Source organism: Hyperolius riggenbachi, chromosome 2, assembly GCF_040937935.1.
Source record: "Hyperolius riggenbachi isolate aHypRig1 chromosome 2, aHypRig1.pri, whole genome shotgun sequence".
Lineage (NCBI taxonomy): Eukaryota > Metazoa > Chordata > Amphibia > Anura > Hyperoliidae > Hyperolius > Hyperolius riggenbachi.
Genome location: NC_090647.1, coordinates 301,180,977 through 301,207,408, shown reverse-complemented (window position 1 = coordinate 301,207,408; position 26,432 = coordinate 301,180,977). Strand labels below are relative to the sequence as shown.

General features: G+C 47.1%; 47 non-coding genes across 47 annotated transcripts; all 47 read right to left on the bottom strand.

Annotated features, from left to right (window-relative positions):
• Positions 1-672: 672 nt before the first annotated feature.
• On the bottom strand, positions 673-746 carry TRNAI-AAU (transfer RNA isoleucine (anticodon AAU)). The gene has a single exon. It is a non-coding gene; the product is annotated as a tRNA-Ile (tRNA).
• An 875-nt stretch (positions 747-1,621) lies between these two features.
• TRNAI-AAU (transfer RNA isoleucine (anticodon AAU)) lies at positions 1,622-1,696 on the bottom strand. Its single transcript has one exon. It is a non-coding gene; the product is annotated as a tRNA-Ile (tRNA).
• A 121-nt stretch (positions 1,697-1,817) lies between these two features.
• Positions 1,818-1,889, bottom strand: TRNAD-GUC (transfer RNA aspartic acid (anticodon GUC)). Its single transcript has one exon. It is a non-coding gene; the product is annotated as a tRNA-Asp (tRNA).
• Positions 1,890-2,571: 682 nt separating this feature from the next.
• Positions 2,572-2,645, bottom strand: TRNAI-AAU (transfer RNA isoleucine (anticodon AAU)). Its single transcript has one exon. It is a non-coding gene; the product is annotated as a tRNA-Ile (tRNA).
• A 121-nt stretch (positions 2,646-2,766) lies between these two features.
• Positions 2,767-2,838, bottom strand: TRNAD-GUC (transfer RNA aspartic acid (anticodon GUC)). The gene has a single exon. It is a non-coding gene; the product is annotated as a tRNA-Asp (tRNA).
• Positions 2,839-3,520: 682 nt separating this feature from the next.
• TRNAI-AAU (transfer RNA isoleucine (anticodon AAU)) lies at positions 3,521-3,594 on the bottom strand. The gene has a single exon. It is a non-coding gene; the product is annotated as a tRNA-Ile (tRNA).
• Positions 3,595-3,715: 121 nt separating this feature from the next.
• On the bottom strand, positions 3,716-3,787 carry TRNAD-GUC (transfer RNA aspartic acid (anticodon GUC)). Its single transcript has one exon. It is a non-coding gene; the product is annotated as a tRNA-Asp (tRNA).
• A 682-nt stretch (positions 3,788-4,469) lies between these two features.
• Positions 4,470-4,543, bottom strand: TRNAI-AAU (transfer RNA isoleucine (anticodon AAU)). Its single transcript has one exon. It is a non-coding gene; the product is annotated as a tRNA-Ile (tRNA).
• A 121-nt stretch (positions 4,544-4,664) lies between these two features.
• TRNAD-GUC (transfer RNA aspartic acid (anticodon GUC)) lies at positions 4,665-4,736 on the bottom strand. The gene has a single exon. It is a non-coding gene; the product is annotated as a tRNA-Asp (tRNA).
• A 682-nt stretch (positions 4,737-5,418) lies between these two features.
• TRNAI-AAU (transfer RNA isoleucine (anticodon AAU)) lies at positions 5,419-5,492 on the bottom strand. Its single transcript has one exon. It is a non-coding gene; the product is annotated as a tRNA-Ile (tRNA).
• Positions 5,493-5,613: 121 nt separating this feature from the next.
• On the bottom strand, positions 5,614-5,685 carry TRNAD-GUC (transfer RNA aspartic acid (anticodon GUC)). The gene has a single exon. It is a non-coding gene; the product is annotated as a tRNA-Asp (tRNA).
• Positions 5,686-6,367: 682 nt separating this feature from the next.
• TRNAI-AAU (transfer RNA isoleucine (anticodon AAU)) lies at positions 6,368-6,441 on the bottom strand. Its single transcript has one exon. It is a non-coding gene; the product is annotated as a tRNA-Ile (tRNA).
• A 121-nt stretch (positions 6,442-6,562) lies between these two features.
• TRNAD-GUC (transfer RNA aspartic acid (anticodon GUC)) lies at positions 6,563-6,634 on the bottom strand. The gene has a single exon. It is a non-coding gene; the product is annotated as a tRNA-Asp (tRNA).
• A 682-nt stretch (positions 6,635-7,316) lies between these two features.
• On the bottom strand, positions 7,317-7,390 carry TRNAI-AAU (transfer RNA isoleucine (anticodon AAU)). The gene has a single exon. It is a non-coding gene; the product is annotated as a tRNA-Ile (tRNA).
• Positions 7,391-7,511: 121 nt separating this feature from the next.
• TRNAD-GUC (transfer RNA aspartic acid (anticodon GUC)) lies at positions 7,512-7,583 on the bottom strand. The gene has a single exon. It is a non-coding gene; the product is annotated as a tRNA-Asp (tRNA).
• A 682-nt stretch (positions 7,584-8,265) lies between these two features.
• TRNAI-AAU (transfer RNA isoleucine (anticodon AAU)) lies at positions 8,266-8,339 on the bottom strand. Its single transcript has one exon. It is a non-coding gene; the product is annotated as a tRNA-Ile (tRNA).
• A 121-nt stretch (positions 8,340-8,460) lies between these two features.
• Positions 8,461-8,532, bottom strand: TRNAD-GUC (transfer RNA aspartic acid (anticodon GUC)). Its single transcript has one exon. It is a non-coding gene; the product is annotated as a tRNA-Asp (tRNA).
• A 682-nt stretch (positions 8,533-9,214) lies between these two features.
• TRNAI-AAU (transfer RNA isoleucine (anticodon AAU)) lies at positions 9,215-9,288 on the bottom strand. The gene has a single exon. It is a non-coding gene; the product is annotated as a tRNA-Ile (tRNA).
• Positions 9,289-10,162: 874 nt separating this feature from the next.
• Positions 10,163-10,236, bottom strand: TRNAI-AAU (transfer RNA isoleucine (anticodon AAU)). Its single transcript has one exon. It is a non-coding gene; the product is annotated as a tRNA-Ile (tRNA).
• An 874-nt stretch (positions 10,237-11,110) lies between these two features.
• On the bottom strand, positions 11,111-11,184 carry TRNAI-AAU (transfer RNA isoleucine (anticodon AAU)). The gene has a single exon. It is a non-coding gene; the product is annotated as a tRNA-Ile (tRNA).
• Positions 11,185-11,305: 121 nt separating this feature from the next.
• On the bottom strand, positions 11,306-11,377 carry TRNAV-AAC (transfer RNA valine (anticodon AAC)). Its single transcript has one exon. It is a non-coding gene; the product is annotated as a tRNA-Val (tRNA).
• A 682-nt stretch (positions 11,378-12,059) lies between these two features.
• Positions 12,060-12,133, bottom strand: TRNAI-AAU (transfer RNA isoleucine (anticodon AAU)). The gene has a single exon. It is a non-coding gene; the product is annotated as a tRNA-Ile (tRNA).
• An 874-nt stretch (positions 12,134-13,007) lies between these two features.
• Positions 13,008-13,081, bottom strand: TRNAI-AAU (transfer RNA isoleucine (anticodon AAU)). The gene has a single exon. It is a non-coding gene; the product is annotated as a tRNA-Ile (tRNA).
• An 874-nt stretch (positions 13,082-13,955) lies between these two features.
• TRNAI-AAU (transfer RNA isoleucine (anticodon AAU)) lies at positions 13,956-14,029 on the bottom strand. Its single transcript has one exon. It is a non-coding gene; the product is annotated as a tRNA-Ile (tRNA).
• Positions 14,030-14,150: 121 nt separating this feature from the next.
• Positions 14,151-14,222, bottom strand: TRNAD-GUC (transfer RNA aspartic acid (anticodon GUC)). The gene has a single exon. It is a non-coding gene; the product is annotated as a tRNA-Asp (tRNA).
• A 1,825-nt stretch (positions 14,223-16,047) lies between these two features.
• Positions 16,048-16,119, bottom strand: TRNAD-GUC (transfer RNA aspartic acid (anticodon GUC)). Its single transcript has one exon. It is a non-coding gene; the product is annotated as a tRNA-Asp (tRNA).
• Positions 16,120-16,801: 682 nt separating this feature from the next.
• TRNAI-AAU (transfer RNA isoleucine (anticodon AAU)) lies at positions 16,802-16,875 on the bottom strand. The gene has a single exon. It is a non-coding gene; the product is annotated as a tRNA-Ile (tRNA).
• A 121-nt stretch (positions 16,876-16,996) lies between these two features.
• TRNAD-GUC (transfer RNA aspartic acid (anticodon GUC)) lies at positions 16,997-17,068 on the bottom strand. The gene has a single exon. It is a non-coding gene; the product is annotated as a tRNA-Asp (tRNA).
• A 682-nt stretch (positions 17,069-17,750) lies between these two features.
• On the bottom strand, positions 17,751-17,824 carry TRNAI-AAU (transfer RNA isoleucine (anticodon AAU)). Its single transcript has one exon. It is a non-coding gene; the product is annotated as a tRNA-Ile (tRNA).
• A 121-nt stretch (positions 17,825-17,945) lies between these two features.
• Positions 17,946-18,017, bottom strand: TRNAD-GUC (transfer RNA aspartic acid (anticodon GUC)). The gene has a single exon. It is a non-coding gene; the product is annotated as a tRNA-Asp (tRNA).
• Positions 18,018-18,699: 682 nt separating this feature from the next.
• TRNAI-AAU (transfer RNA isoleucine (anticodon AAU)) lies at positions 18,700-18,773 on the bottom strand. The gene has a single exon. It is a non-coding gene; the product is annotated as a tRNA-Ile (tRNA).
• A 121-nt stretch (positions 18,774-18,894) lies between these two features.
• Positions 18,895-18,966, bottom strand: TRNAD-GUC (transfer RNA aspartic acid (anticodon GUC)). The gene has a single exon. It is a non-coding gene; the product is annotated as a tRNA-Asp (tRNA).
• Positions 18,967-19,648: 682 nt separating this feature from the next.
• On the bottom strand, positions 19,649-19,722 carry TRNAI-AAU (transfer RNA isoleucine (anticodon AAU)). Its single transcript has one exon. It is a non-coding gene; the product is annotated as a tRNA-Ile (tRNA).
• Positions 19,723-19,843: 121 nt separating this feature from the next.
• Positions 19,844-19,915, bottom strand: TRNAD-GUC (transfer RNA aspartic acid (anticodon GUC)). Its single transcript has one exon. It is a non-coding gene; the product is annotated as a tRNA-Asp (tRNA).
• A 682-nt stretch (positions 19,916-20,597) lies between these two features.
• Positions 20,598-20,671, bottom strand: TRNAI-AAU (transfer RNA isoleucine (anticodon AAU)). The gene has a single exon. It is a non-coding gene; the product is annotated as a tRNA-Ile (tRNA).
• Positions 20,672-20,792: 121 nt separating this feature from the next.
• TRNAD-GUC (transfer RNA aspartic acid (anticodon GUC)) lies at positions 20,793-20,864 on the bottom strand. The gene has a single exon. It is a non-coding gene; the product is annotated as a tRNA-Asp (tRNA).
• A 682-nt stretch (positions 20,865-21,546) lies between these two features.
• TRNAI-AAU (transfer RNA isoleucine (anticodon AAU)) lies at positions 21,547-21,620 on the bottom strand. The gene has a single exon. It is a non-coding gene; the product is annotated as a tRNA-Ile (tRNA).
• Positions 21,621-21,741: 121 nt separating this feature from the next.
• On the bottom strand, positions 21,742-21,813 carry TRNAD-GUC (transfer RNA aspartic acid (anticodon GUC)). Its single transcript has one exon. It is a non-coding gene; the product is annotated as a tRNA-Asp (tRNA).
• A 682-nt stretch (positions 21,814-22,495) lies between these two features.
• On the bottom strand, positions 22,496-22,569 carry TRNAI-AAU (transfer RNA isoleucine (anticodon AAU)). Its single transcript has one exon. It is a non-coding gene; the product is annotated as a tRNA-Ile (tRNA).
• A 121-nt stretch (positions 22,570-22,690) lies between these two features.
• Positions 22,691-22,762, bottom strand: TRNAD-GUC (transfer RNA aspartic acid (anticodon GUC)). Its single transcript has one exon. It is a non-coding gene; the product is annotated as a tRNA-Asp (tRNA).
• Positions 22,763-23,444: 682 nt separating this feature from the next.
• Positions 23,445-23,518, bottom strand: TRNAI-AAU (transfer RNA isoleucine (anticodon AAU)). The gene has a single exon. It is a non-coding gene; the product is annotated as a tRNA-Ile (tRNA).
• Positions 23,519-23,639: 121 nt separating this feature from the next.
• On the bottom strand, positions 23,640-23,711 carry TRNAD-GUC (transfer RNA aspartic acid (anticodon GUC)). Its single transcript has one exon. It is a non-coding gene; the product is annotated as a tRNA-Asp (tRNA).
• Positions 23,712-24,393: 682 nt separating this feature from the next.
• On the bottom strand, positions 24,394-24,467 carry TRNAI-AAU (transfer RNA isoleucine (anticodon AAU)). Its single transcript has one exon. It is a non-coding gene; the product is annotated as a tRNA-Ile (tRNA).
• A 121-nt stretch (positions 24,468-24,588) lies between these two features.
• Positions 24,589-24,660, bottom strand: TRNAD-GUC (transfer RNA aspartic acid (anticodon GUC)). The gene has a single exon. It is a non-coding gene; the product is annotated as a tRNA-Asp (tRNA).
• A 682-nt stretch (positions 24,661-25,342) lies between these two features.
• Positions 25,343-25,416, bottom strand: TRNAI-AAU (transfer RNA isoleucine (anticodon AAU)). The gene has a single exon. It is a non-coding gene; the product is annotated as a tRNA-Ile (tRNA).
• Positions 25,417-25,537: 121 nt separating this feature from the next.
• On the bottom strand, positions 25,538-25,609 carry TRNAD-GUC (transfer RNA aspartic acid (anticodon GUC)). The gene has a single exon. It is a non-coding gene; the product is annotated as a tRNA-Asp (tRNA).
• A 682-nt stretch (positions 25,610-26,291) lies between these two features.
• TRNAI-AAU (transfer RNA isoleucine (anticodon AAU)) lies at positions 26,292-26,365 on the bottom strand. Its single transcript has one exon. It is a non-coding gene; the product is annotated as a tRNA-Ile (tRNA).
• Positions 26,366-26,432: the final 67 nt, after the last annotated feature.

The following is a 26,432-nucleotide window of genomic DNA, read 5'->3' as shown; positions in this document are numbered from 1 at the left end:
CTTTGTCCTCTCAAGAACACAGAGAAGGACAAAACCAACCAACTAGCAAATTCAAAGGCTACTCTTCAAAAGCACCTCCCACAGTCTTTCCAGTTCAGGTTTCCTTTAAACTGTATCTTCAGTCACAGAAGTAGGGCAGTAGTGCTTTCCATGTAGCCAGGCTGGAATCCAGTAGCCAATTACAACTAGTAGTGATTTGTTTCCATAAATCCTGAAATGATCTTTTTGCTCACTACCTTTCCTAACGGTCACCGAGGCCACATTCTGTCCTGAATGTGGCCTCTAGGGTTTGTTTGGTTTTGCTTTTGGGTAGAGGTTATTCTGTGAAATAGATTGTGTTTCAATTTTGTGTTAGGTGCAAAAGACAAGCAACGGTATTTCCATACAGCTGAAAGGAGAGCAGCAGTATTGCTGGGAAAGAAAAAGCAGTTGGCAAAGTTGTATGCAAAGTAGGTAACTGTTTTTGCATGCCATGTAAAAGGACATTTCCAATGAGGGGGGAGTGCGATTTCATCTCCTTGAAACCATGACAACAGTCCTGGGTGTACAGAGGGCTCGCTGCCTTTAGCAGAGTCAACTGATGGAAAGAGGGTCAGTGATCTCCAGTGCAGAAGCAACGACTGCTTTCACAGTGCCCAGACAGGCAGAGTGAAAAGTCTAAGCACACTCCTGTGGCCCGTACGGGGATCGAACCCGCGACCTTGGCGTTATTAGCACCACGCTCTAACCAACTGAGCTAACCGGCCATGGCACTGTGAGTCTCCACCACCAGCAAGGGGGCTGGAAAATGTTAGTGAAAGGGCTGAACAAACGTTATTCCTAGGCTAGACACATGGAGATAAACAAAGTTTAAGAAGCAAAAGCTGCCTCCCCGTCAGGGAATTGAACCCCAGTCTCCCGCGTGACAGGCAGGGATACTGACCACTATACTAACGAGGATAACCCTGGGCTTTGTCCTCTCAAGAACACAGAGAAGGACAAAACCAACCAACTAGCAAATTCAAAGGCTACTCTTCAAAAGCACCTCCCACAGTCTTTCCAGTTCAGGTTTCCTTTAAACTGTATCTTCAGTCACAGAAGTAGGGCAGTAGTGCTTTCCATGTAGCCAGGCTGGAATCCAGTAGCCAATTACAACTAGTAGTGATTTGTTTCCATAAATCCTGAAATGATCTTTTTGCTCACTACCTTTCCTAACGGTCACCGAGGCCACATTCTGTCCTGAATGTGGCCTCTAGGGTTTGTTTGGTTTTGCTTTTGGGTAGAGGTTATTCTGTGAAATAGATTGTGTTTCAATTTTGTGTTAGGTGCAAAAGACAAGCAACGGTATTTCCATACAGCTGAAAGGAGAGCAGCAGTATTGCTGGGAAAGAAAAAGCAGTTGGCAAAGTTGTATGCAAAGTAGGTAACTGTTTTTGCATGCCATGTAAAAGGACATTTCCAATGAGGGGGGAGTGCGATTTCATCTCCTTGAAACCATGACAACAGTCCTGGGTGTACAGAGGGCTCGCTGCCTTTAGCAGAGTCAACTGATGGAAAGAGGGTCAGTGATCTCCAGAGCAGAAGCAACGACTGCTTTCACAGTGCCCAGACAGGCAGAGTGAAAAGTCTAAGCGCGCACCTGTGGCCCGGTACGGGGATCGAACCCACGACCTTGGCGTTATTAGCACCACGCTCTAACCAACTGAGCTAACCGGCCATGGCACTGTGAGTCTCCACCACCAGCAAGGGGGCTGGAAAATGTTAGTGAAAGGGCTGAACAAACGTTATTCCTAGGCTAGACACATGGAGATAAACAAAGTTTAAGAAGCAAAAGCTGCCTCCCCGTCGGGGAATTGAACCCCGGTCTCCCGCGTGACAGGCGGGGATACTGACCACTATACTAACGAGGATAACCCTGGGCTTTGTCCTCTCAAGAACACAGAGATGGACAAAACCAACCAACTAGCAAATTCAAAGGCTACTCTTCAAAAGCACCTCCCACAGTCTTTCCAGTTCAGGTTTCCTTTAAACTGTATCTTCAGTCACAGAAGTAGGGCAGTAGTGCTTTCCATGTAGCCAGGCTGGAATCCAGTAGCCAATTACAACTAGTAGTGATTTGTTTCCATAAATCCTGAAATGATCTTTTTGCTCACTACCTTTCCTAACGGTCACCGAGGCCACATTCTGTCCTGAATGTGGCCTCTAGGGTTTGTTTGGTTTTGCTTTTGGGTAGAGGTTATTCTGTGAAATAGATTGTGTTTCAATTTTGTGTTAGGTGCAAAAGACAAGCAACGGTATTTCCATACAGCTGAAAGGAGAGCAGCAGTATTGCTGGGAAAGAAAAAGCAGTTGGCAAAGTTGTATGCAAAGTAGGTAACTGTTTTTGCATGCCATGTAAAAGGACATTTCCAATGAGGGGGGAGTGTGATTTCATCTCCTTGAAACCATGACAACAGTCCTGGGTGTACAGAGGGCTCGCTGCCTTTAGCAGAGTCAACTGATGGAAAGAGGGTCAGTGATCTCCAGTGCAGAAGCAACGACTGCTTTCACAGTGCCCAGACAGGCAGAGTGAAAAGTCTAAGCGCACACCTGTGGCCCGTACGGGGATCGAACCCGCGACCTTGGCGTTATTAGCACCACGCTCTAACCAACTGAGCTAACCGGCCATGGCACTGTGAGTCTCCACCACCAGCAAGGGGGCTGGAAAATGTTAGTGAAAGGGCTGAACAAACGTTATTCCTAGGCTAGACACATGGAGATAAACAAAGTTTAAGAAGCAAAAGCTGCCTCCCCGTCGGGGAATTGAACCCCGGTCTCCCGCGTGACAGGCGGGGATACTGACCACTATACTAACGAGGATAACCCTGGGCTTTGTCCTCTCAAGAACACAGAGATGGACAAAACCAACCAACTAGCAAATTCAAAGGCTACTCTTCAAAAGCACCTCCCACAGTCTTTCCAGTTCAGGTTTCCTTTAAACTGTATCTTCAGTCACAGAAGTAGGGCAGTAGTGCTTTCCATGTAGCCAGGCTGGAATCCAGTAGCCAATTACAACTAGTAGTGATTTGTTTCCATAAATCCTGAAATGATCTTTTTGCTCACTACCTTTCCTAACGGTCACCGAGGCCACATTCTGTCCTGAATGTGGCCTCTAGGGTTTGTTTGGTTTTGCTTTTGGGTAGAGGTTATTCTGTGAAATAGATTGTGTTTCAATTTTGTGTTAGGTGCAAAAGACAAGCAACGGTATTTCCATACAGCTGAAAGGAGAGCAGCAGTATTGCTGGGAAAGAAAAAGCAGTTGGCAAAGTTGTATGCAAAGTAGGTAACTGTTTTTGCATGCCATGTAAAAGGACATTTCCAATGAGGGGGGAGTGCGATTTCATCTCCTTGAAACCATGACAACAGTCCTGGGTGTACAGAGGGCTCGCTGCCTTTAGCAGAGTCAACTGATGGAAAGAGGGTCAGTGATCTCCAGTGCAGAAGCAACGACTGCTTTCACAGTGCCCAGACAGGCAGAGTGAAAAGTCTAAGCGCACACCTGTGGCCCGTACGGGGATCGAACCCGCGACCTTGGCGTTATTAGCACCACGCTCTAACCAACTGAGCTAACCGGCCATGGCACTGTGAGTCTCCACCACCAGCAAGGGGGCTGGAAAATGTTAGTGAAAGGGCTGAACAAACGTTATTCCTAGGCTAGACACATGGAGATAAACAAAGTTTAAGAAGCAAAAGCTGCCTCCCCGTCGGGGAATTGAACCCCGGTCTCCCGCGTGACAGGCGGGGATACTGACCACTATACTAACGAGGATAACCCTGGGCTTTGTCCTCTCAAGAACACAGAGAAGGACAAAACCAACCAACTAGCAAATTCAAAGGCTACTCTTCAAAAGCACCTCCCACAGTCTTTCCAGTTCAGGTTTCCTTTAAACTGTATCTTCAGTCACAGAAGTAGGGCAGTAGTGCTTTCCATGTAGCCAGGCTGGAATCCAGTAGCCAATTACAACTAGTAGTGATTTGTTTCCATAAATCCTGAAATGATCTTTTTGCTCACTACCTTTCCTAACGGTCACCGAGGCCACATTCTGTCCTGAATGTGGCCTCTAGGGTTTGTTTGGTTTTGCTTTTGGGTAGAGGTTATTCTGTGAAATAGATTGTGTTTCAATTTTGTGTTAGGTGCAAAAGACAAGCAACGGTATTTCCATACAGCTGAAAGGAGAGCAGCAGTATTGCTGGGAAAGAAAAAGCAGTTGGCAAAGTTGTATGCAAAGTAGGTAACTGTTTTTGCATGCCATGTAAAAGGACATTTCCAATGAGGGGGGAGTGCGATTTCATCTCCTTGAAACCATGACAACAATCCTGGGTGTACAGAGGGCTCGCTGCCTTTAGCAGAGTCAACTGATGGAAAGAGGGTCAGTGATCTCCAGTGCAGAAGCAACGACTGCTTTCACAGTGCCCAGACAGGCAGAGTGAAAAGTCTAAGCGCGCACCTGTGGCCCGTACGGGGATCGAACCCGCGACCTTGGCGTTATTAGCACCACGCTCTAACCAACTGAGCTAACCGGCCATGGCACTGTGAGTCTCCACCACCAGCAAGGGGGCTGGAAAATGTTAGTGAAAGGGCTGAACAAACGTTATTCCTAGGCTAGACACATGGAGATAAACAAAGTTTAAGAAGCAAAAGCTGCCTCCCCGTCGGGGAATTGAACCCCGGTCTCCCGCGTGACAGGCGGGGATACTGACCACTATACTAACGAGGATAACCCTGGGCTTTGTCCTCTCAAGAACACAGAGATGGACAAAACCAACCAACTAGCAAATTCAAAGGCTACTCTTCAAAAGCACCTCCCACAGTCTTTCCAGTTCAGGTTTCCTTTAAACTGTATCTTCAGTCACAGAAGTAGGGCAGTAGTGCTTTCCATGTAGCCAGGCTGGAATCCAGTAGCCAATTACAACTAGTAGTGATTTGTTTCCATAAATCCTGAAATGATCTTTTTGCTCACTACCTTTCCTAACGGTCACCGAGGCCACATTCTGTCCTGAATGTGGCCTCTAGGGTTTGTTTGGTTTTGCTTTTGGGTAGAGGTTATTCTGTGAAATAGATTGTGTTTCAATTTTGTGTTAGGTGCAAAAGACAAGCAACGGTATTTCCATACAGCTGAAAGGAGAGCAGCAGTATTGCTGGGAAAGAAAAAGCAGTTGGCAAAGTTGTATGCAAAGTAGGTAACTGTTTTTGCATGCCATGTAAAAGGACATTTCCAATGAGGGGGGAGTGTGATTTCATCTCCTTGAAACCATGACAACAGTCCTGGGTGTACAGAGGGCTCGCTGCCTTTAGCAGAGTCAACTGATGGAAAGAGGGTCAGTGATCTCCAGTGCAGAAGCAACGACTGCTTTCACAGTGCCCAGACAGGCAGAGTGAAAAGTCTAAGCGCACACCTGTGGCCCGTACGGGGATCGAACCCGCGACCTTGGCGTTATTAGCACCACGCTCTAACCAACTGAGCTAACCGGCCATGGCACTGTGAGTCTCCACCACCAGCAAGGGGGCTGGAAAATGTTAGTGAAAGGGCTGAACAAACGTTATTCCTAGGCTAGACACATGGAGATAAACAAAGTTTAAGAAGCAAAAGCTGCCTCCCCGTCGGGGAATTGAACCCCGGTCTCCCGCGTGACAGGCGGGGATACTGACCACTATACTAACGAGGATAACCCTGGGCTTTGTCCTCTCAAGAACACAGAGATGGACAAAACCAACCAACTAGCAAATTCAAAGGCTACTCTTCAAAAGCACCTCCCACAGTCTTTCCAGTTCAGGTTTCCTTTAAACTGTATCTTCAGTCACAGAAGTAGGGCAGTAGTGCTTTCCATGTAGCCAGGCTGGAATCCAGTAGCCAATTACAACTAGTAGTGATTTGTTTCCATAAATCCTGAAATGATCTTTTTGCTCACTACCTTTCCTAACGGTCACCGAGGCCACATTCTGTCCTGAATGTGGCCTCTAGGGTTTGTTTGGTTTTGCTTTTGGGTAGAGGTTATTCTGTGAAATAGATTGTGTTTCAATTTTGTATTAGGTGCAAAAGACAAGCAACGGTATTTCCATACAGCTGAAAGGAGAGCAGCAGTATTGCTGGGAAAGAAAAAGCAGTTGGCAAAGTTGTATGCAAAGTAGGTAACTGTTTTTGCATGCCATGTAAAAGGACATTTCCAATGAGGGGGGAGTGCGATTTCATCTCCTTGAAACCATGACAACAGTCCTGGGTGTACAGAGGGCTCGCTGCCTTTAGCAGAGTCAACTGATGGAAAGAGGGTCAGTGATCTCCAGTGCAGAAGCAACGACTGCTTTCACAGTGCCCAGACAGGCAGAGTGAAAAGTCTAAGCACACACCTGTGGCCTGTACGGGGATCGAACCCGCGACCTTGGCGTTATTAGCACCATGCTCTAACCAACTGAGCTAACCGGCCATGGCACTGTGAGTCTCCACCACCAGCAAGGGGGCTGGAAAATGTTAGTGAAAGGGCTGAACAAACGTTATTCCTAGGCTAGACACATGGAGATAAACAAAGTTTAAGAAGCAAAAGCTGCCTCCCTGTCGGGGAATTGAACCCCGGTCTCCCGCGTGACAGGCGGGGGTACTGACCACTATACTAACGAGGATAACCCTGGGCTTTGTCCTCTCAAGAACACAGAGATGGACAAAACCAACCAACTAGCAAATTCAAAGGCTACTCTTCAAAAGCACCTCCCACAGTCTTTCCAGTTCAGGTTTCCTTTAAACTGTATCTTCAGTCACAGAAGTAGGGCAGTAGTGCTTTCCATGTAGCCAGGCTGGAATCCAGTAGCCAATTACAACTAGTAGTGATTTGTTTCCATAAATCCTGAAATGATCTTTTTGCTCACTACCTTTCCTAACGGTCACCGAGGCCACATTCTGTCCTGAATGTGGCCTCTAGGGTTTGTTTGGTTTTGCTTTTGGGTAGAGGTTATTCTGTGAAATAGATTGTGTTTCAATTTTGTGTTAGGTGCAAAAGACAAGCAACAGTATTTCCATACAGCTGAAAGGAGAGCAGCAGTATTGCTGGGAAAGAAAAAGCAGTTGGCAAAGTTGTATGCAAAGTAGGTAACTGTTTTTGCATGCCATGTAAAAGGACATTTCCAATGAGGGGGGAGTGCAATTTCATCTCCTTGAAACCATGACAACAGTCCTGGGTGTACAGAGGGCTCGCTGCCTTTAGCAGAGTCAACTGATGGAAAGAGGGTCAGTGATCTCCAGTGCGGAAGCAACGACTGCTTTCACAGTGCCCAGACAGGCAGAGTGAAAAGTCTAAGCGCACACCTGTGGCCCGTACGCGGATCGAACCCGCGACCTTGGCGTTATTAGCACCACGCTCTAACCAACTGAGCTAACCGGCTATGGCACTGTGAGTCTCCACCACCAGCAAGGGGGCTGGAAAATGTTAGTGAAAGGGCTGAACAAACGTTATTCCTAGGCTAGACACATGGAGATAAACAAAGTTTAAGAAGCAAAAGCTGCCTCCCTGTCGGGGAATTGAACCCCGGTCTCCCGCGTGACAGGCGGGGATACTGACCACTATACTAACAAGGATAACCCTGGGCTTTGTCCTCTCAAGAACACAGAGATGGACAAAACCAACCAACTAGCAAATTCAAAGGCTACTCTTCAAAAGCATCTCCCACAGTCTTTCCAGTTCAGATTTCCTTTAAACTGTATCTTCAGTCACAGAAGTAGGGCAGTAGTGCTTTCCATGTAGCCAGGCTGGAATCCAGTAGCCAATTACAACTAGTAGTGATTTGTTTCCATAAATCCTGAAATGATCTTTTTGCTCACTACCTTTCCTAACGGTCACCGAGGCCACATTCTGTCCTGAATGTGGCCTCTAGGGTTTGTTTGGTTTTGCTTTTGGGTAGAGGTTATTCTGTGAAATAGATTGTGTTTCAATTTTGTGTTAGGTGCAAAAGACAAGCAACGGTATTTCCATACAGCTGAAAGGAGAGCAGCAGTATTGCTGGGAAAGAAAAAGCAGTTGGCAAAGTTGTATGCAAAGTAGGTAACTGTTTTTGCATGCCATGTAAAAGGACATTTCCAATGAGGGGGGAGTGCGATTTCATCTCCTTGAAACCATGACAACAGTCCTGGGTGTACAGAGGGCTCGCTGCCTTTAGCAGAGTCAACTGATGGAAAGAGGGTCAGTGATCTCCAGTGCAGAAGCAACGACTGCTTTCACAGTGCCCAGACAGGCAGAGTGAAAAGTCTAAGCGCTCACCTGTGGCCCGTACGGGGATCGAACCCGCGACCTTGGCGTTATTAGCACCACGCTCTAACCAACTGAGCTAACCGGCCATGGCACTGTGAGTCTCCACCACCAGCAAGGGGGCTGGAAAATGTTAGTGAAAGGGCTGAACAAACGTTATTTCTAGGCTAGGCACATGGAGATAAACAAAGTTTAAGAAGCAAAAGCTGCCTCCCCGTCGGGGAATTGAACCCCGGTCTCCCGCGTGACAGGCGGGGATACTGACCACTATACTAACGAGGATAACCCTGGGCTTTGTCCTCTCAAGAACACAGAGATGGACAAAACCAACCAACTAGCAAATTCAAAGGCTACTCTTCAAAAGCACCTCCCACAGTCTTTCCAGTTCAGGTTTCCTTTAAACTGTATCTTCAGTCACAGAAGTAGGGCAGTAGTGCTTTCCATGTAGCCAGGCTGGAATCCAGTAGCCAATTACAACTAGTAGTGATTTGTTTCCATAAATCCTGAAATGATCTTTTTGCTCACTACCTTTCCTAACGGTCACCGAGGCCACATTCTGTCCTGAATGTGGCCTCTAGGGTTTGTTTGGTTTTGCTTTTGGGTAGAGGTTATTCTGTGAAATAGATTGTGTTTCAATTTTGTATTAGGTGCAAAAGACAAGCAACGGTATTTCCATACAGCTGAAAGGAGAGCAGCAGTATTGCTGGGAAAGAAAAAGCAGTTGGCAAAGTTGTATGCAAAGTAGGTAACTGTTTTTGCATGCCATGTAAAAGGACATTTCCAATGAGGGGGGAGTGCGATTTCATCTCCTTGAAACCGTGACAACAGTCCTGGGTGTACAGAGGGCTCGCTGCCTTTAGCAGAGTCAACTGATGGAAAGAGGGTCAGTGATCTCCAGTGCGGAAGCAACGACTGCTTTCACAGTGCCCAGACAGGCAGAGTGAAAAGTCTAAGCGCACACCTGTGGCCCGTACGGGGATCGAACCCGCGACCTTGGCGTTATTAGCACCACGCTCTAACCAACTGAGCTAACCGGCCATGGCACTGTGAGTCTCCACCACCAGCAAGGGGGCTGGAAAATGTTAGTGAAAGGGCTGAACAAACGTTATTCCTAGGCTAGACACATGGAGATAAACAAAGTTTAAGAAGCAAAAGCTGCCTCCCGTCGGGGAATTGAACCCCGGTCTCCCGCGTGACAGGCGGGGATACTGACCACTATACTAACGAGGATAACCCTGGGCTTTGTCCTCTCAAGAACACAGAGATGGACAAAACCAACCAACTAGCAAATTCAAAGGCTACTCTTCAAAAGCACCTCCCACAGTCTTTCCAGTTCAGGTTTTCTTTAAACTGTATCTTCAGTCACAGAAGTAGGGCAGTAGTGCTTTCCATGTAGCCAGGCTGGAATCCAGTAGCCAATTACAACTAGTAGTGATTTGTTTCCATAAATCCTGAAATGATCTTTTTGCTCACTACCTTTCCTAACGGTCACCGAGGCCACATTCTGTCCTGAATGTGGCCTCTAGGGTTTGTTTGGTTTTGCTTTTGGGTAGAGGTTATTCTGTGAAATAGATTGTGTTTCAATTTTGTATTAGGTGCAAAAGACAAGCAACGGTATTTCCATACAGCTGAAAGGAGAGCAGCAGTATTGCTGGGAAAGAAAAAGCAGTTGGCAAAGTTGTATGCAAAGTAGGTAACTGTTTTTGCATGCCATGTAAAAGGACATTTCCAATGAGGGGGGAGTGCGATTTCATCTCCTTGAAACCATGACAACAGTCCTGGGTGTACAGAGGGCTCGCTGCCTTTAGCAGAGTCAACTGATGGAAAGAGGGTCAGTGATCTCCAGTGCGGAAGCAACGACTGCTTTCACAGTGCCCAGACAGGCAGAGTGAAAAGTCTAAGCGCACACCTGTGGCCCGTACGGGGATCGAACCCGCGACCTTGGCGTTATTAGCACCACGCTCTAACCAACTGAGCTAACCGGCCATGGCACTGTGAGTCTCCACCACCAGCAAGGGGGCTGGAAAATGTTAGTGAAAGGGCTGAACAAACGTTATTCCTAGGCTAGACACATGGAGATAAACAAAGTTTAAGAAGCAAAAGCTGCCTCCCGTCGGGGAATTGAACCCCGGTCTCCCGCGTGACAGGCGGGGATACTGACCACTATACTAACGAGGATAACCCTGGGCTTTGTCCTCTCAAGAACACAGAGATGGACAAAACCAACCAACTAGCAAATTCAAAGGCTACTCTTCAAAAGCACCTCCCACAGTCTTTCCAGTTCAGGTTTCCTTTAAACTGTATCTTCAGTCACAGAAGTAGGGCAGTAGTGCTTTCCATGTAGCCAGGCTGGAATCCAGTAGCCAATTACAACTAGTAGTGATTTGTTTCCATAAATCCTGAAATGATCTTTTTGCTCACTACCTTTCCTAACGGTCACCGAGGCCACATTCTGTCCTGAATGTGGCCTCTAGGGTTTGTTTGGTTTTGCTTTTGGGTAGAGGTTATTCTGTGAAATAGATTGTGTTTCAATTTTGTGTTAGGTGCAAAAGACAAGCAACGGTATTTCCATACAGCTGAAAGGAGAGCAGCAGTATTGCTGGGAAAGAAAAAGCAGTTGGCAAAGTTGTATGCAAAGTAGGTAACTGTTTTTGCATGCCATGTAAAAGGACATTTCCAATGAGGGGGGAGTGCAATTTCATCTCCTTGAAACCATGACAACAGTCCTGGGTGTACAGAGGGCTCGCTGCCTTTAGCAGAGTCAACTGATGGAAAGAGGGTCAGTGATCTCCAGTGCGGAAGCAACGACTGCTTTCACAGTGCCCAGACAGGCAGAGTGAAAAGTCTAAGCGCACACCTGTGGCCCGTACGCGGATCGAACCCGCGACCTTGGCGTTATTAGCACCACGCTCTAACCAACTGAGCTAACCGGCTATGGCACTGTGAGTCTCCACCACCAGCAAGGGGGCTGGAAAATGTTAGTGAAAGGGCTGAACAAACGTTATTCCTAGGCTAGACACATGGAGATAAACAAAGTTTAAGAAGCAAAAGCTGCCTCCCCGTCGGGGAATTGAACCCCGGTCTCCCGCGTGTTGGGCGGGAATACTGACCACTATACTAACGAGGATAACCCTGGGCTTTGTCCTCTCAAGAACACAGAGATGGACAAAACCAACCAACTAGCAAATTCAAAGGCTACTCTTCAAAAGCACCTCCCACAGTCTTTCCAGTTCAGGTTTCCTTTAAACTGTATCTTCAGTCACAGAAGTAGGGCAGTAGTGCTTTCCATGTAGCCAGGCTGGAATCCAGTAGCCAATTACAACTAGTAGTGATTTGTTTCCATAAATCCTGAAATGATCTTTTTGCTCACTACCTTTCCTAACGGTCACCGAGGCCACATTCTGTCCTGAATGTGGCCTCTAGGGTTTGTTTGGTTTTGCTTTTGGGTAGAGGTTATTCTGTGAAATAGATTGTGTTTCAATTTTGTGTTAGGTGCAAAAGACAAGCAACGGTATTTCCATACAGCTGAAAGGAGAGCAGCAGTATTGCTGGGAAAGAAAAAGCAGTTGGCAAAGTTGTATGCAAAGTAGGTAACTGTTTTTGCATGCCATGTAAAAGGACATTTCCAATGAGGGGGGAGTGCGATTTCATCTCCTTGAAACCATGACAACAGTCCTGGGTGTACAGAGGGCTCGCTGCCTTTAGCAGAGTCAACTGATGGAAAGAGGGTCAGTGATCTCCAGTGCGGAAGCAACGACTGCTTTCACAGTGCCCAGACAGGCAGAGTGAAAAGTCTAAGCGCACACCTGTGGCCCGTACGGGGATCGAACCCGCGACCTTGGCGTTATTAGCACCACGCTCTAACCAACTGAGCTAACCGGCCATGGCACTGTGAGTCTCCACCACCAGCAAGGGGGCTGGAAAATGTTAGTGAAAGGGCTGAACAAACGTTATTCCTAGGCTAGACACATGGAGATAAACAAAGTTTAAGAAGCAAAAGCTGCCTCCCGTCGGGGAATTGAAGCCCGGTCTCCCGCGTGACAGGCGGGGATACTGACCACTATACTAACGAGGATAACCCTGGGCTTTGTCCTCTCAAGAACACAGAGATGGACAAAACCAACCAACTATCAAATTCAAAGGCTACTCTTCAAAAGCACCTCCTACAGTCTTTCCAGTTCAGGTTTCCTTTAAACTGTATCTTCAGTCACAGAAGTAGGGCAGTAGTGCTTTCCATGTAGCCAGGCTGGAATCCAGTAGCCAATTACAACTAGTAGTGATTTGTTTCCATAAATCCTGAAATGATCTTTTTGCTCACTACCTTTCCTAACGGTCACCGAGGCCACATTCTGTCCTGAATGTGGCCTCTAGGGTTTGTTTGGTTTTGCTTTTGGGTAGAGGTTATTCTGTGAAATAGATTGTGTTTCAATTTTGTGTTAGGTGCAAAAGACAAGCAACGGTATTTCCATACAGCTGAAAGGAGAGCAGCAGTATTGCTGGGAAAGAAAAAGCAGTTGGCAAAGTTGTATGCAAAGTAGGTAACTGTTTTTGCATGCCATGTAAAAGGACATTTCCAATGAGGGGGGAGTGCGATTTCATCTCCTTGAAACCATGACAACAGTCCTGGGTGTACAGAGGGCTCGCTGCCTTTAGCAGAGTCAACTGATGGAAAGAGGGTCAGTGATCTCCAGTGCGGAAGCAACGACTGCTTTCACAGTGCCCAGACAGGCAGAGTGAAAAGTCTAAGCGCACACCTGTGGCCCGTACGGGGATCGAACCCGCGACCTTGGCGTTATTAGCACCACGCTCTAACCAACTGAGCTAACCGGCCATGGCACTGTGAGTCTCCACCACCAGCAAGGGGGCTGGAAAATGTTAGTGAAAGGGCTGAACAAACGTTATTCCTAGGCTAGACACATGGAGATAAACAAAGTTTAAGAAGCAAAAGCTGCCTCCCGTCGGGGAATTGAACCCCGGTCTCCCGCGTGACAGGCGGGGATACTGACCACTATACTAACGAGGATAACCCTGGGCTTTGTCCTCTCAAGAACACAGAGATGGACAAAACCAACCAACTATCAAATTCAAAGGCTACTCTTCAAAAGCACCTCCTACAGTCTTTCCAGTTCAGGTTTCCTTTAAACTGTATCTTCAGTCACAGAAGTAGGGCAGTAGTGCTTTCCATGTAGCCAGGCTGGAATCCAGTAGCCAATTACAACTAGTAGTGATTTGTTTCCATAAATCCTGAAATGATCTTTTTGCTCACTACCTTTCCTAACGGTCACCGAGGCCACATTCTGTCCTGAATGTGGCCTCTAGGGTTTGTTTGGTTTTGCTTTTGGGTAGAGGTTATTCTGTGAAATAGATTGTGTTTCAATTTTGTGTTAGGTGCAAAAGACAAGCAACGGTATTTCCATACAGCTGAAAGGAGAGCAGCAGTATTGCTGGGAAAGAAAAAGCAGTTGGCAAAGTTGTATGCAAAGTAGGTAACTGTTTTTGCATGCCATGTAAAAGGACATTTCCAATGAGGGGGGAGTGCAATTTCATCTCCTTGAAACCATGACAACAGTCCTGGGTGTACAGAGGGCTCGCTGCCTTTAGCAGAGTCAACTGATGGAAAGAGGGTCAGTGATCTCCAGTGCGGAAGCAACGACTGCTTTCACAGTGCCCAGACAGGCAGAGTGAAAAGTCTAAGCGCACACCTGTGGCACGTACGCGGATCGAACCCGCGACCTTGGCGTTATTAGCACCACGCTCTAACCAACTGAGCTAACCGGCTATGGCACTGTGAGTCTCCACCACCAGCAAGGGGGCTGGAAAATGTTAGTGAAAGGGCTGAACAAACGTTATTCCTAGGCTAGACACATGGAGATAAACAAAGTTTAAGAAGCAAAAGCTGCCTCCCTGTCGGGGAATTGAACCCCGGTCTCCCGCGTGACAGGCGGGGATACTGACCACTATACTAACGAGGATAACCCTGGGCTTTGTCCTCTCAAGAACACAGAGATGGACAAAACCAACCAACTAGCAAATTCAAAGGCTACTCTTCAAAAGCACCTCCCACAGTCTTTCCAGTTCAGATTTCCTTTAAACTGTATCTTCAGTCACAGAAGTAGCGCAGTAGTGCTTTCCATGTAGCCAGGCTGGAATCCAGTAGCCAATTACAACTAGTAGTGATTTGTTTCCATAAATCCTGAAATGATCTTTTTGCTCACTACCTTTCCTAACGGTCACCGAGGCCACATTCTGTCCTGAATGTGGCCTCTAGGGTTTGTTTGGTTTTGCTTTTGGGTAGAGGTTATTCTGTGAAATAGATTGTGTTTCAATTTTGTGTTAGGTGCAAAAGACAAGCAACGGTATTTCCATACAGCTGAAAGGAGAGCAGCAGTATTGCTGGGAAAGAAAAAGCAGTTGGCAAAGTTGTATGCAAAGTAGGTAACTGTTTTTGCATGCCATGTAAAAGGACATTTCCAATGAGGGGGGAGTGCGATTTCATCTCCTTGAAACCATGACAACAGTCCTGGGTGTACAGAGTGCTCGCTGCCTTTAGCAGAGTCAACTGATGGAAAGAGGGTCAGTGATCTCCAGTGCGGAAGCAACGACTGCTTTCACAGTGCCCAGACAGGCAGAGTGAAAAGTCTAAGCGCACACCTGTGGCCCGTACGGGGACCGAACCCGCGACCTTGGCGTTATTAGCACCACGCGCTAACCAACTGAGCTAACCGGACATGGCACTGTGAGTCTCCACCACCAGCAAGGGGGCTGGAAAATGTTAGTGAAAGGGCTGAACAAACGTTATTCCTAGGCTAGACACATGGAGATAAACAAAGTTTAAGAAGCAAAAGCTGCCTCCCGTCGGGGAATTGAACCCCGGTCTCCCGCGTGACAGGCGGGGATACTGACCACTATACTAACGAGGATAACCCTGGGCTTTGTCCTCTCAAGAACACAGAGATGAACAAAACCAACCAACTATCAAATTCAAAGGCTACTCTTCAAAAGCACCTCCCACAGTCTTTCCAGTTCAGGTTTCCTTTAAACTGTATCTTCAGTCACAGAAGTAGGGCAGTAGTGCTTTCCATGTAGCCAGGCTGGAATCCAGTAGCCAATTACAACTGGTAGTGATTTGTTTCCATAAATCCTGAAATGATCTTTTTGCTCACTACCTTTCCTAACGGTCACCGAGGCCACATTCTGTCCTGAATGTGGCCTCTAGGGTTTGTTTGGTTTTGCTTTTGGGTAGAGGTTATTCTGTGAAATAGATTGTGTTTCAATTTTGTGTTAGGTGCAAAAGACAAGCAACGGTATTTCCATACAGCTGAAAGGAGAGCAGCAGTATTGCTGGGAAAGAAAAAGCAGTTGGCAAAGTTGTATGCAAAGTAGGTAACTGTTTTTGCATGCCATGTAAAAGGACATTTCCAATGAGGGGGAAGTGCGATTTCATCTCCTTGAAACCATGACAACAGTCCTGGGTGTACAGAGGGCTCGCTGCCTTTAGCAGAGTCAACTGATGGAAAGAGGGTCAGTGATCTCCAGTGCGGAAGCAACGACTGCTTTCACAGTGCCCAGACAGGCAGAGTGAAAAGTCTAAGCGCACACCTGTGGCCCGTATGCGGATCGAACCCGCGACCTTGGCGTTATTAGCACCACGCTCTAACCAACTAAGCTAACCGGCTATTGCACTGTGAGTCTCCACCACCAGCAAGGGGGCTGGAAAATGTTAGTGAAAGGGCTGAACAAACGTTATTCCTAGGCTAGACACATGGAGATAAACAAAGTTTAAGAAGCAAAAGCTGCCTCCCCGTCGGGGAATTGAACCCCGGTCTCCCGCGTGACAGGCGGGGATACTGACCACTATACTAACGAGGATAACCCTGGGCTTTGTCCTCTCAAGAACACAGAGATGGACAAAACCAACCAACTAGCAAATTCAAAGGCTACTCTTCAAAAGCACCTCCCACAGTCTTTCCAGTTCAGATTTCCTTTAAACTGTATCTTCAGTCACAGAAGTAGCGCAGTAGTGCTTTCCATGTAGCCAGGCTGGAATCCAGTAGCCAATTACAACTAGTAGTGATTTGTTTCCATAAATCCTGAAATGATCTTTTTGCTCACTACCTTTCCTAACGGTCACCGAGGCCACATTCTGTCCTGAATGTGGCCTCTAGGGTTTGTTTGGTTTTGCTTTTGGGTAGAGGTTATTCTGTGAAATAGATTGTGTTTCAATTTTGTGTTAGGTGCAAAAGACAAGCAACGGTATTTCCATACAGCTGAAAGGAGAGCAGCAGTATTGCTGGGAAAGAAAAAGCAGTTGGCAAAGTTGTATGCAAAGTAGGTAACTGTTTTTGCATGCCATGTAAAAGGACATTTCCAATGAGGGGGGAGTGCGATTTCATCTCCTTGAAACCATGACAACAGTCCTGGGTGTACAGAGGGCTCGCTGCCTTTAGCAGAGTCAACTGATGGAAAGAGGGTCAGTGATCTCCAGTGCGGAAGCAACGACTGCTTTCACAGTGCCCAGACAGGCAGAGTGAAAAGTCTAAGCGCACACCTGTGGCCCATACGGGGATTGAACCCGCGACCTTGGCGTTATTAGCACCACGCTCTAACCAACTGAGCTAACCGGCCATGGCACTGTGAGTCTCCACCACCAGCAAGGGGGCTGGAAAATGTTAGTGAAAGGGCTGAACAAACGTTATTCCTAGGCTAGACACATGGAGATAAACAAAGTTTAAGAAGCAAAAGCTGCCTCCCCGTCGGGGAATTGAACCCCGGTCTCCCGCATGACAGGCGGGGATACTGACCACTATACTAACGAGGATAACCCTGGGCTTTGTCCTCTCAAGAACACAGAGATGGACAAAACCAACCAACTAGCAAATTCAAAGGCTACTCTTCAAAAGCACCTCCCACAGTCTTTCCAGTTCAGGTTTCCTTTAAACTGTATCTTCAGTCACAGAAGTAGGGCAGTAGTGCTTTCCATGTAGCCAGGCTGGAATCCAGTAGCCAATTACAACTAGTAGTGATTTGTTTCCATAAATCCTGAAATGATCTTTTTGCTCACTACCTTTCCTAACGGTCACCGAGGCCACATTCTGTCCTGAATGTGGCCTCTAGGGTTTGTTTGGTTTTGCTTTTGGGTAGAGGTTATTCTGTGAAATAGATTGTGTTTCAATTTTGTGTTAGGTGCAAAAGACAAGCAACGGTATTTCCATACAGCTGAAAGGAGAGCAGCAGTATTGCTGGGAAAGAAAAAGCAGTTGGCAAAGTTGTATGCAAAGTAGGTAACTGTTTTTGCATGCCATGTAAAAGGACATTTCCAATGAGGGGGGAGTGCGATTTCATCTCCTTGAAACCATGACAACAGTCATGGGTGTACAGAGGGCTCGCTGCCTTTAGCAGAGTCAACTGATGGAAAGAGGGTCAGTGATCTCGAGTGTGGAAGCAACGACTGCTTTCACAGTGCCCAGACAGGCAGAGTGAAAAGTCTAAGCGCACACCTGTGGCCCGTACGGTGATCGAACCCGCGACCTTGGCGTTATTAGCACCACGCTCTAACCAACTGAGCTAACCGGCCATGGCACTGTGAGTCTCCACCACCAGCAAGGGGGCTGGAAAATGTTTGTGAAAGGGCTGAACAAACGTTATTCCTAGGCTAGACACATGGAGATAAACAAAGTTTAAGAAGCAAAAGCTGCCTCCCCGTCGGGGAATTGAACCCCGGTCTCCCGCGTGACAGGCGGGGATACTGACCACTATACTAACGAGGATAACCCTGGGCTTTGTCCTCTCAAGAACACAGAGATGGACAAAACCAACCAACTAGCAAATTCAAAGGCTACTCTTCAAAAGCACCTCCCACAGTCTTTCCAGTTCAGGTTTCCTTTAAACTGTATCTTCAGTCACAGAAGTAGGGCAGTAGTGCTTTCCATGTAGCCAGGCTGGAATCCAGTAGCCAATTACAACTAGTAGTGATTTGTTTCCATAAATCCTGAAATGATCTTTTTGCTCACTACCTTTCCTAACGGTCACCGAGGCCACATTCTGTCCTGAATGTGGCCTCTAGGGTTTGTTTGGTTTTGCTTTTGGGTAGAGGTTATTCTGTGAAATAGATTGTGTTTCAATTTTGTGTTAGGTGCAAAAGACAAGCAACGGTATTTCCATACAGCTGAAAGGAGAGCAGCAGTATTGCTGGGAAAGAAAAAGCAGTTGGCAAAGTTGTATGCAAAGTAGGTAACTGTTTTTGCATGCCATGTAAAAGGACATTTCCAATGAGGGGGGAGTGCGATTTCATCTCCTTGAAACCATGACAACAGTCATGGGTGTACAGAGGGCTCGCTGCCTTTAGCAGAGTCAACTGATGGAAAGAGGGTCAGTGATCTCGAGTGTGGAAGCAACGACTGCTTTCACAGTGCCCAGACAGGCAGAGTGAAAAGTCTAAGCGCACACCTGTGGCCCGTACGGTGATCGAACCCGCGACCTTGGCGTTATTAGCACCACGCTCTAACCAACTGAGCTAACCGGCCATGGCACTGTGAGTCTCCACCACCAGCAAGGGGGCTGGAAAATGTTTGTGAAAGGGCTGAACAAACGTTATTCCTAGGCTAGACACATGGAGATAAACAAAGTTTAAGAAGCAAAAGCTGCCTCCCCGTCGGGGAATTGAACCCCGGTCTCCCGCGTGACAGGCGGGGATACTGACCACTATACTAACGAGGATAACCCTGGGCTTTGTCCTCTCAAGAACACAGAGATGGACAAAACCAACCAACTAGCAAATTCAAAGGCTACTCTTCAAAAGCACCTCCCACAGTCTTTCCAGTTCAGGTTTCCTTTAAACTGTATCTTCAGTCACAGAAGTAGGGCAGTAGTGCTTTCCATGTAGCCAGGCTGGAATCCAGTAGCCAATTACAACTAGTAGTGATTTGTTTCCATAAATCCTGAAATGATCTTTTTGCTCACTACCTTTCCTAACGGTCACCGAGGCCACATTCTGTCCTGAATGTGGCCTCTAGGGTTTGTTTGGTTTTGCTTTTGGGTAGAGGTTATTCTGTGAAATAGATTGTGTTTCAATTTTGTGTTAGGTGCAAAAGACAAGCAACGGTATTTCCATACAGCTGAAAGGAGAGCAGCAGTATTGCTGGGAAAGAAAAAGCAGTTGGCAAAGTTGTATGCAAAGTAGGTAACTGTTTTTGCATGCCATGTAAAAGGACATTTCCAATGAGGGGGGAGTGCGATTTCATCTCCTTGAAACCATGACAACAGTCCTGGGTGTACAGAGGGCTCGCTGCCTTTAGCAGAGTCAACTGATGGAAAGAGGGTCAGTGATCTCGAGTGCGGAAGCAACGACTGCTTTCACAGTGCCCAGACAGGCAGAGTGAAAAGTCTAAGCGCACACCTGTGGCCCGTACAGGGATCGAACCCGCAACCTTGGCGTTATTAGCACCACGCTCTAACCAACTGAGCTAACCGGCCATGGCACTGTGAGTCTCCACCACCAGCAAGGGGGCTGGAAAATGTTAGTGAAAGGGCTGAACAAACGTTATTCCTAGGCTAGACACATGGAGATAAACAAAGTTTAAGAAGCAAAAGCTGCCTCCCCGTCGGGGAATTGAACCCCGGTCTCCCGCGTGACAGGCGGGGATACTGACCACTATACTAACGAGGATAACCCTGGGCTTTGTCCTCTCAAGAACACAGAGATGGACAAAACCAACCAACTAGCAAATTCAAAGGCTACTCTTCAAAAGCACCTCCCACAGTCTTTCCAGTTCAGGTTTCCTTTAAACTGTATCTTCAGTCACAGAAGTAGGGCAGTAGTGCTTTCCATGTAGCCAGGCTGGAATCCAGTAGCCAATTACAACTAGTAGTGATTTGTTTCCATAAATCCTGAAATGATCTTTTTGCTCACTACCTTTCCTAACGGTCACCGAGGCCACATTCTGTCCTGAATGTGGCCTCTAGGGTTTGTTTGGTTTTGCTTTTGGGTAGAGGTTATTCTGTGAAATAGATTGTGTTTCAATTTTGTGTTAGGTGCAAAAGACAAGCAACGGTATTTCCATACAGCTGAAAGGAGAGCAGCAGTATTGCTGGGAAAGAAAAAGCAGTTGGCAAAGTTGTATGCAAAGTAGGTAACTGTTTTTGCATGCCATGTAAAAGGACATTTCCAATGAGGGGGGAGTGCGATTTCATCTCCTTGAAACCATGACAACAGTCCTGGGTGTACAGAGGGCTCGCTGCCTTTAGCAGAGTCAACTGATGGAAAGAGGGTCAGTGATCTCGAGTGTGGAAGCAACGACTGCTTTCACAGTGCCCAGACAGGCAGAGTGAAAAGTCTAAGCGCACACCTGTGGCCCGTACGCGGATCGAACCCGCGACCTTGGCGTTATTAGCACCACGCTCTAACCAACTGAGCTAACCGGCCATGGCACTGTGAGTCTCCACCACCAGCAAGGGGGCTGGAAAATGTTAGTGAAAGGGCTGAACAAACGTTATTCCTAGGCTAGACACATGGAGATAAACAAAGTTTAAGAAGCAAAAGCTGCCTCCCCGTCGGGGAATTGAACCCCGGTCTCCCGCGTGACAGGCGGGGATACTGACCACTATACTAACGAGGATAACCCTGGGCTTTGTCCTCTCAAGAACACAGAGATGGACAAAACCAACCAACTAGCAAATTCAAAGGCTACTCTTCAAAAGCACCTCCCACAGTCTTTCCAGTTCAGGTTTCCTTTAAACTGTATCTTCAGTCACAGAAGTAGGGCAGTAGTGCTTTCCATGTAGCCAGGCTGGAATCCAGTAGCCAATTACAACTAGTAGTGATTTGTTTCCATAAATCCTGAAATGATCTTTTTGCTCACTACCTTTCCTAACGGTCACCGAGGCCACATTCTGTCCTGAATGTGGCCTCTAGGGTTTGTTTGGTTTTGCTTTTGGGTAGAGGTTATTCTGTGAAATAGATTGTGTTTCAATTTTGTGTTAGGTGCAAAAGACAAGCAACGGTATTTCCATACAGCTGAAAGGAGAGCAGCAGTATTGCTGGGAAAGAAAAAGCAGTTGGCAAAGTTGTATGCAAAGTAGGTAACTGTTTTTGCATGCCATGTAAAAGGACATTTCCAATGAGGGGGGAGTGCGATTTCATCTCCTTGAAACCATGACAACAGTCATGGGTGTACAGAGAACTCGCTGCCTTTAGCAGAGTCAACTGATGGAAAGAGGGTCAGTGATCTCGAGTGTGGAAGCAACGACTGCTTTCACAGTGCCCAGACAGGCAGAGTGAAAAGTCTAAGCGCACACCTGTGGCCCGTACGGTGATCGAACCCGCGACCTTGGCGTTATTAGCACCACGCTCTAACCAACTGAGCTAACCGGCCATGGCACTGTGAGTCTCCACCACCAGCAAAGGGGCTGGAAAATGTTTGTGAAAGGGCTGAACAAACGTTATTCCTAGGCTAGACACATGGAGATAAACAAAGTTTAAGAAGCAAAAGCTGCCTCCCCGTCGGGGAATTGAACCCCGGTCTCCCGCGTGACAGGCGGGGATACTGACCACTATACTAACGAGGATAACCCTGGGCTTTGTCCTCTCAAGAACACAGAGATGGACAAAACCAACCAACTAGCAAATTCAAAGGCTACTCTTCAAAAGCACCTCCCACAGTCTTTCCAGTTCAGATTTCCTTTAAACTGTATCTTCAGTCACAGAAGTAGCGCAGTAGTGCTTTCCATGTAGCCAGGCTGGAATCCAGTAGCCAATTACAACTAGTAGTGATTTGTTTCCATAAATCCTGAAATGATCTTTTTGCTCACTACCTTTCCTAACGGTCACCGAGGCCACATTCTGTCCTGAATGTGGCCTCTAGGGTTTGTTTGGTTTTGCTTTTGGGTAGAGGTTATTCTGTGAAATAGATTGTGTTTCAATTTTGTGTTAGGTGCAAAAGACAAGCAACGGTATTTCCATACAGCTGAAAGGAGAGCAGCAGTATTGCTGGGAAAGAAAAAGCAGTTGGCAAAGTTGTATGCAAAGTAGGTAACTGTTTTTGCATGCCATGTAAAAGGACATTTCCAATGAGGGGGGAGTGCGATTTCATCTCCTTGAAACCATGACAACAGTCCTGGGTGTACAGAGGGCTCGCTGCCTTTAGCAGAGTCAACTGATGGAAAGAGGGTCAGTGATCTCCAGTGCGGAAGCAACGACTGCTTTTACAGTGCCCAGACAGGCAGAGTGAAAAGTCTAAGCGCACACCTGTGGCCCATACGGGGATCGAACCCGCGACCTTGGCGTTATTAGCACCATGCTCTAACCAACTGAGCTAACCGGCCATGGCACTGTGAGTCTCCACCACCAGCAAGGGGGCTGGAAAATGTTAGTGAAAGGGCTGAACAAACGTTATTCCTAGGCTAGACACATGGAGATAAACAAAGTTTAAGAAGCAAAAGCTGCCTCCCCGTCGGGGAATTGAACCCCGGTCTCCCACGTGACAGGCGGGGATACTGACCACTATACTAACGAGGATAACCCTGGGCTTTGTCCTCTCAAGAACACAGAGATGGACAAAACCAACCAACTAGCAAATTCAAAGGCTACTCTTCAAAAGCACCTCCCACAGTCTTTCCAGTTCAGGTTTCCTTTAAACTGTATCTTCAGTCACAGAAGTAGGGCAGTAGTGCTTTCCATGTAGCCAGGCTGGAATCCAGTAGCCAATTACAACTAGTAGTGATTTGTTTCCATAAATCCTGAAATGATCTTTTTGCTCACTACCTTTCCTAACGGTCACCGAGGCCACATTCTGTCCTGAATGTGGCCTCTAGGGTTTGTTTGGTTTTGCTTTTGGGTAGAGGTTATTCTGTGAAATAGATTGTGTTTCAATTTTGTGTTAGGTGCAAAAGACAAGCAACGGTATTTCCATACAGCTGAAAGGAGAGCAGCAGTATTGCTGGGAAAGAAAAAGCAGTTGGCAAAGTTGTATGCAAAGTAGGTAACTGTTTTTGCATGCCATGTAAAAGGACATTTCCAATGAGGGGGGAGTGCGATTTCATCTCCTTGAAACCATGACAACAGTCCTGGGTGTACAGAGGGCTCGCTGCCTTTAGCAGAGTCAACTGATGGAAAGAGGGTCAGTGATCTCGAGTGTGGAAGCAACGACTGCTTTCACAGTGCCCAGACAGGCAGAGTGAAAAGTCTAAGCGCACACCTGTGGCCCGTACGGGGATCGAACCCACAACCTTGGCGTTATTAGCACCACGCTCTAACCAACTGAGCTAACCGGCCATGGCACTGTGAGTCTCCACCACCAGCAAGGGGGCTGGAAAATGTTAGTGAAAGGGCTGAACAAACGTTATTCCTAGGCTAGACACATGGAGATAAACAAAGTTTAAGAAGCAAAAGCTGCCTCCCCGTCGGGGAATTGAACCCCGGTCTCCCGCGTGACAGGCGGGGATACTGACCACTATACTAACGAGGATAACCCTGGGCTTTGTCCTCTCAAGAACACAGAGATGGACAAAACCAACCAACTAGCAAATTCAAAGGCTACTCTTCAAAAGCACCTCCCACAGTCTTTCCAGTTCAGGTTTCCTTTAAACTGTATCTTCAGTCACAGAAGTAGGGCAGTAGTGCTTTCCATGTAGCCAGGCTGGAATCCAGTAGCCAATTACAACTAGTAGTGATTTGTTTCCATAAATCCTGAAATGATCTTTTTGCTCACTACCTTTCCTAACGGTCACCGAGGCCACATTCTGTCCTGAATGTGGCCTCTAGGGTTTGTTTGGTTTTGCTTTTGGGTAGAGGTTATTCTGTGAAATAGATTGTGTTTCAATTTTGTGTTAGGTGCAAAAGACAAGCAACGGTATTTCCATACAGCTGAAAGGAGAGCAGCAGTATTGCTGGGAAAGAAAAAGCAGTTGGCAAAGTTGTATGCAAAGTAGGTAACTGTTTTTGCATGCCATGTAAAAGGACATTTCCAATGAGGGGGGAGTGCGATTTCATCTCCTTGAAACCATGACAACAGTCCTGGGTGTACAGAGGGCTCGCTGCCTTTAGCAGAGTCAACTGATGGAAAGAGGGTCAGTGATCTCGAGTGTGGAAGCAACGACTGCTTTCACAGTGCCCAGACAGGCAGAGTGAAAAGTCTAAGCGCACACCTGTGGCCCGTACGCGGATCGAACCCGCGACCTTGGCGTTATTAGCACCACGCTCTAACCAACTGAGCTAACCGGCCATGGCACTGTGAGTCTCCACCACCAGCAAGGGGGCTGGAAAATGTTAGTGAAAGGGCTGAACAAACGTTATTCCTAGGCTAGACACATGGAGATAAACAAAGTTTAAGAAGCAAAAGCTGCCTCCCCGTCGGGGAATTGAACCCCGGTCTCCCGCGTGACAGGCGGGGATACTGACCACTATACTAACGAGGATAACCCTGGGCTTTGTCCTCTCAAGAACACAGAGATGGACAAAACCAACCAACTAGCAAATTCAAAGGCTACTCTTCAAAAGCACCTCCCACAGTCTTTCCAGTTCAGGTTTCCTTTAAACTGTATCTTCAGTCACAGAAGTAGGGCAGTAGTGCTTTCCATGTAGCCAGGCTGGAATCCAGTAGCCAATTACAACTAGTAGTGATTTGTTTCCATAAATCCTGAAATGATCTTTTTGCTCACTACCTTTCCTAACGGTCACCGAGGCCACATTCTGTCCTGAATGTGGCCTCTAGGGTTTGTTTGGTTTTGCTTTTGGGTAGAGGTTATTCTGTGAAATAGATTGTGTTTCAATTTTGTGTTAGGTGCAAAAGACAAGCAACGGTATTTCCATACAGCTGAAAGGAGAGCAGCAGTATTGCTGGGAAAGAAAAAGCAGTTGGCAAAGTTGTATGCAAAGTAGGTAACTGTTTTTGCATGCCATGTAAAAGGACATTTCCAATGAGGGGGGAGTGCGATTTCATCTCCTTGAAACCATGACAACAGTCCTGGGTGTACAGAGGGCTCGCTGCCTTTAGCAGAGTCAACTGATGGAAAGAGGGTCAGTGATCTCCAGTGTGGAAGCAACGACTGCTTTCACAGTGCCCAGACAGGCAGAGTGAAAAGTCTAAGCGCACACCTGTGGCCCGTACAGGGATCGAACCCGCGACCTTGGCGTTATTAGCACCACGCTCTAACCAACTGAGCTAACCGGCCATGGCACTGTGAGTCTCCACCACCAGCAAGGGGGCTGGAAAATGTTAGTGAAAGGGCTGAACAAACGTTATTCCTAGGCTAGACACATGGAGATAAACAAAGTTTAAGAAGCAAAAGCTGCCTCCCCGTCGGTGAATTGAACCCCGGTCTCCCGCGTGACAGGCGGGGATACTGACCACTATACTAACGAGGATAACCCTGGGCTTTGTCCTCTCAAGAACACAGAGATGGACAAAACCAACCAACTAGCAAATTCAAAGGCTACTCTTCAAAAGCACCTCCCACAGTCTTTCCAGTTCAGGTTTCCTTTAAACTGTATCTTCAGTCACAGAAGTAGGGCAGTAGTGCTTTCCATGTAGCCAGGCTGGAATCCAGTAGCCAATTACAACTAGTAGTGATTTGTTTCCATAAATCCTGAAATGATCTTTTTGCTCACTACCTTTCCTAACGGTCACCGAGGCCACATTCTGTCCTGAATGTGGCCTCTAGGGTTTGTTTGGTTTTGCTTTTGGGTAGAGGTTATTCTGTGAAATAGATTGTGTTTCAATTTTGTGTTAGGTGCAAAAGACAAGCAACGGTATTTCCATACAGCTGAAAGGAGAGCAGCAGTATTGCTGGGAAAGAAAAAGCAGTTGGCAAAGTTGTATGCAAAGTAGGTAACTGTTTTTGCATGCCATGTAAAAGGACATTTCCAATGAGGGGGGAGTGCGATTTCATCTCCTTGAAACCATGACAACAGTCCTGGGTGTACAGAGGGCTCGCTGCCTTTAGCAGAGTCAACTGATGGAAAGAGGGTCAGTGATCTCCAGTGTGGAAGCAACGACTGCTTTCACAGTGCCCAGACAGGCAGAGTGAAAAGTCTAAGCGCACACCTGTGGCCCGTACGGGGATCGAACCCGCGACCTTGGCGTTATTAGCACCACGATCTAACCAACTGAGCTAACCGGCCATGGCACTGTGAGTCTCCACCACCAGCAAGGGGGCTGGAAAATGTTTGTGAAAGGGCTGAACAAACG